The sequence below is a fragment of the Diorhabda sublineata genome, chromosome 3 (genome assembly GCF_026230105.1).
Source record: "Diorhabda sublineata isolate icDioSubl1.1 chromosome 3, icDioSubl1.1, whole genome shotgun sequence".
NCBI lineage: Eukaryota > Metazoa > Arthropoda > Insecta > Coleoptera > Chrysomelidae > Diorhabda > Diorhabda sublineata.
In genome coordinates, this window is record NC_079476.1 from 23,242,674 (window position 1) to 23,248,720 (window position 6,047).

The following is a 6,047-nucleotide window of genomic DNA, read 5'->3' on the forward strand; positions in this document are numbered from 1 at the left end:
TTTGAATAGAATTCTAAACATTTCATTATAAGCTATTATCAAAGAACCTCCATAGACAAATATGAAATGGAATGTTATATCAGAAATAGCTCTACCGATTTGAATGATAGAATTAGCGGCCGAAGCGTCCAAGTACACTCTGTATATTCCAAAGCCCGTGTGATGAAAAAATTCATAACCAATTATGAATTTCGCATATCTCAAAGAATTTCTAACATACGTTTCGGTTAAAAGTGATTCAATATTGAAATATCTTCTATGTTCTATTAACTGTATAGTTATATTTAAATATTCAAAATGTATTCTGTAGAATATAATAAAATATACCATTTCCGAAATTATTATTATACCCATTCCTGTTGCAGCAGCGTCATAATACATTTCTCTAATGGACGACATTCTACTCATTTTCTCTATGCTTAGAATTACAGCTGAACATTCAAACGTGAGACAAACGGCGAATATCATATGTATTATTATTGCCGGTGATTTTTTTATGTATGCATATTTGGTAGAACTATTATGCCGACAAAATAAACTTATATACATTACTAAAGGAAAACCCATGGGAAATATTTGTCTCAAAATACATGGCATACAGTTATGCAGATCCGCCATAGCCGTTGTTTAATCACGTTTTGTACTATAAATCATTATGTGTCCATTACATTATTAGTGGAATACGGTAACGTTACATCTCACTATTCAAATAATGTAATTGAGGTCGTTCTGACTAGATGTTTGTTTAGGAAAATTATACAAGGTGATCAGCTCATGTGACAAAGATCCTTATATCTATTAGATAGGCTAAAAATCGTAGGTTGACACATATATAGTGCTACTACTACTAAATGTTCGCAAAATGGTTCCCTATGTCGGCACTGTTCAGCTACTATGGATTTTTTAAAATTCGGCGAGTCTTTTACAGTATTTCTTTTAAATAATTTCTAGGAAAGTCTATTTATTTATTTGTTGTTCTAGAACTTTGTAGAATTTCATTTAGGTATATAAATGATTTGTGTAAACACAGTTAGTTAGTTTTAAATAAATAGGCATATTGAAAAGAAAGAATTAGTGATATTTATGAGTAAATTATTAGTGTATTGTATAGTGTTTAAATAAATTAAGAACGTAAGAGACAGTGTTCAAATTCATCTCAAGAATATGAATAAATACGAAAAACGTTACAGTTAATTAGCTTCAATTAGCTCTGACCTTCTGACACGTGACAAGTGACATTTTGAGTGAAGCAACTTTATTAATTTGAAAAAAATGAATTAAAAGGAATCTTGTGTGTTGATAAAGCATTGCTTTTTGGAAAAAAATACTATTAATGCTGAAACTTGTCTTTATAAATATTAGGACAGGAAAATACCTAATGGACCTAATGGACTGCACGTGATGAACCGACTCCAAAGTGTTGAAAAATGTAAAAGTCTGCTGGTGACGTTATGGCATGATTATTTTGAGATGCGCATGATTATAATGTTTATCGACTATCCACTAAAAAAAGAAAAAACCCTAAACAGCGATAATTACGTAGCGTTTTTGGAAAGTTTGGAGGACGAAATTACGAAAAAACGGCCCCTTTTGAAAAAGAAAGTGTATTTTATCAAGATAATGCACCGTGTCACGAATTAATAAAAACGATGACGGCTTTGAATTTGAATCTTATTCACCAGATCTATCCCCCATGGACTTTTTTGTGTTCTCATACCTCAAGAGGATGCTCGCAGGTCAGATTTTTACTCGGTTATAGCCGACATTGAAGCCCTTTTTAAGGCTAAAGACAAATCGCTGCATCTCCCTCGAATACAACTATATAGAATATTAAAATCAAATGGGTTGTGCGATTGGACATGTCTTAATAAAACACGTTTGTGCTAAGAATCCAGCATCTTGCAGGCTAATAACATGCGACTAGCATAGCTCGATGAAATTAATCAAAATTACACGTCATCACGTCATCTGAAATAGTAGCGGTGGCTAAATGTCCGACGTCATTTTCAAATGTTAATACCTTGTATCGATTTATCGAATTTATCGTTTCAGATCAAATGAAAATTGTATGTATAGTTTTCCTTCTCAATCATTAGATATTATCAAATATTGGTAATTATTACAAATGGATAATAAATTACTCTAATGTATATGTTTAGAAAATTATAATGAATCTTCTTTTATCGTATTTAGGAATCGATTCCTCTAGAGAAATAATTCAAAAATCAATTATTGATTGTAGAGAGTATACAAGGGTTAATGTTGACGAAAAGAATAATTCTTTAAGCTGTACAGTAGGGAAAAAATAAGGAAAAATTATCAATAGAAAGAGAAATCGATGTGAGGGAATTTACTAAATCAAAAAATACTCTCACATTCTAAAAAAAATTGAATAATAAAATAAAAGAACTAAATACACAATAGACTTTATTGTTTACGTAATTATTGATTAATATACAGATTCTCAAATTAAAACGACCTCAAGCTATTTTTTTTACTAGCACCTAAAAAATTTTAATTGATTAATAAAATTCTTCATGAGTGCATACAGTTTCAAATGGGATGATTTAAGAGAAATTATTAACAAATACGTAGCTTGTTTTTTGAGTATTTGAATGATAAATTATGTTTAATCAATTCAAATTGAACATAGGGAATAAATCCGCAAGCATCTTATCGAGACTATAAACCGGTAGGAATTTCTAAAGCTATATGACAAAGTTATTTATATCAATCAGTTAATCAATTTGAGGCTGCAAAGATAGAATTCTAGTAAGAAATGATCCAGAAGACATAAGAAACTGAAACTGAAGAAACTGAAATAGAATCAAGTAATTGGTATCTACAAACAATAAACTCTTAATAACAGAGAAAGAATAAAACGCAATGCAGTAAAGTATGATACAAAAAACAAACGAAAAGAAAATACGAGTACAAATCATATTTAGGATTTTCAGAATTCAAGAATGATTTAGAATAATATGACATTTTAAAAGAAAGACTAAGTAAAAGGACGAAATAGATTAATGTACCTATTGAATACGATAGTTGATGAAGAAAAAAAATAGTAGAATATAAAATTTACATAGAAACTATATTGTGAAAAGATAATAACAAAAGAAAAGCAGGAATGAAAATATGAGATAGAAGAGGAAGTTAAAAACGCAATTAATGAAATAAAAATGAGAACTAGCATAGATTATAAATGCTACCGGAAATGATGAAAATATGTAAGCAAGCTACAAACTGATATATTGTGCTCAAACATTATCAAAATTGTACATCAGAGTTTTAGAAACAAGATTATAATCATATGTGGAATATATGGAAGAGCATAGCTATCATAAAAATGAATCAGAATAATCGTTTTTCAATTTCCCTTTATCTAGAGTTAGATGTTTCAAAATAAAGCTTACGGCGATATGATTTTTGTGTTTCAACGATTCTCACTATCTTCTGGTACTCGGTTTGTCTACCCGATGTCCAAAACTCGTAAATCTCTGGTAGGAAATTAACCGGTACATCAGAATTTTTGCGGAAGTGTCTCTTGATGATTTTTTCATCAATATCGGTAACTATACTTTTTGCTTTATGATCCATATCGTATATTAACTTAGTACTGTCTCTGAAATAACCATTTCCTGAAAAATATATTTATAATCACATTTGCAACCAGAAAAAAATGACTACCAGATGAATAAAAACTATGAAAAAATGTTTTGTTATCTCTTTAAATGTCTGTAGAAAAAAAAATAACTCAATTATTTCATTAATAGAAGAAGATACGATAGCTTTGAGTTTTTAAATTACATACAGATTTCTGTAAAATAGATCTTTTTACGCACTTCCTCTAACGTTTCTACAATATTCTCCATTACAATCAAGACATTGTGGAAATTATTGAGAGAAGTGGGTTAGATAAGCAAAATATACCAAATAAACCAACAGGATGTTGTTTCCTGAAGAAAATATTTACGGTTTTAACACAATTTAAAAATATTCCTGGACAGACCAAATCCACCATCAGGTGACGAGCTGAGGCGAATATTCTTGTATATTGGAAACCCAGATGATATTCTTGACGGCAAACTACTGATTTCTTAAAAAAACGTTCAAGGATATGATCGGTGATGTTTTAGAGCTTTGAACAAATATATCTTAAATTGGATAACGCAAAGTTCGATACAACTTTAAAAGAACCATTATCTATAAGAAGTGAAGAGCTTCATTCGAGGAATATACCTAATGATGCACTAAAACCAGAGCTTGATTCAATTGCGAAGACAGATTTAAAGTTGAGAACGTGTTTCTTATGTCAGTTTATCTGTGGCTCAATAAAAGTTTAACTTTTGTATCCAATATATGGAATCTAAATTGAGTACTACAAAATGTTTTGTTATAAAAAGCAAGACTCATCTGAATAAGACAAGTTTGTCAAGTAAAACTTTCATACCTCTATGTGAAACTTTCATACCTGTATCATATGCTCCTTCTGGTATATCTGCTTTGCCTTGTTTCGTAGATAGTTCTCCTGGTAGTCTAATTCTCAAACTACCATCTGGTCTAACTTCGTCCCTTTAAATTTTGAATATTATAAATTCAAAAGGGCTTAACTTAGCTTAATAATACTTCAAAACTATTATTGCTACAATAGTTTTGATTGTAATCAAAAACTTATTGAGGAGAAATGGTACCTGTAAGTTCTATCTGGTATCTGTAAATAAGGTTTATTCTTATCATATTCTAGACCATCGCTCGTTCTGAAAATACTTTCAATGAGTTTTCCTTTCTTCCACATCCCTTGCAGAGATTGTCCTTTAGGATAAATAAGTACACCTAAAATTTTACACGCTATTTGAATGTGAAGAACAAAGTATTCATGTGAATATAAGAGGGAGGTCAAAAGTTTGTAGCCACAAAAAAAATTAGGATTTGATCACCTAGGATTTTCACGAGTAAACTGTCCTTCGCAATTAAATAATATTACTTCCAAATGAATCCCAATTTGTGTATCTAAATGAAATAATGATCAAATTAGTAGAGCAATTAGAGTTAAAGTACCGGATATTGTACGAAAAAAATCATATGGTGCGAGTATTATGAGAATCCCGAGACATTTGAGGAGTAAAAATGATATAGCAGAAAATGTTGATAGAGAAAAAGACGAGATAAAAACAAAGTGTTATGGAAGACTAGGAAAATTAAGTTAATTGGAAAGAAGTTAGTTTAGAGAGAAAATTAGAGGATTTTTTATTATTACATAAAGTAATATGTTCAATATGACTCACCTTCTCCGTCAAATTCTCCTTCTTTGAAATAACCTTCATAGATTACACCGTGTGGGTACACGTATCTACCATAACCAGTAAAACCCAAGTCGTTAACCTTTCCTTGATATCTGCTGTTGGTACAGTTTTTCTTATCGACTTCATGCGAAGGAAGTTCGATTACAGGTAGTAAGGTAGGCAAATGGCACAAATCTCCAAATACCTTTATACTTGTCCCGGGTATAATACACTGCCATTTGCTAAATTCAATCGAACTGGGCATCAAAATTAAATTATCAGTAAAAAACTCAACGAAAATATTCTGTCTAAATTTGACAGTATAAATCAACAACAATAAAGATTCATGGATAGATTTCCTATGGTAAATCGATAAACATGGTAACAGTATGACACATCTACACCAATTAGAAAATTAGAACGTTGGATTGTTCATGTTCATTGAGTCTTCCGAGATTTCTGTATCATATGAGACAATAGGGCTCATGAAGGTTCTAGTTTTTGACTTGAAATGCTTCTTGGACTGTTTCGATTAACGGGCTTTACCCAGCATCTGCTGGCATATACAAGTTATGTTATGCAGGCAATATTTCAGAAATTTGTTAAGAAAATAACTTTGGTTTTGTGGCCTTTTTAAGTAACCTGAATATCCTTATAAGAAGGAAAATTGCTTCAGCCTTTATGTGTTTTAAATTCACAGTATTGAAGTAAAAATTTTGTTTTTAAGAGACGATGTTTATACAAAGAACGTTTTCGTTAATG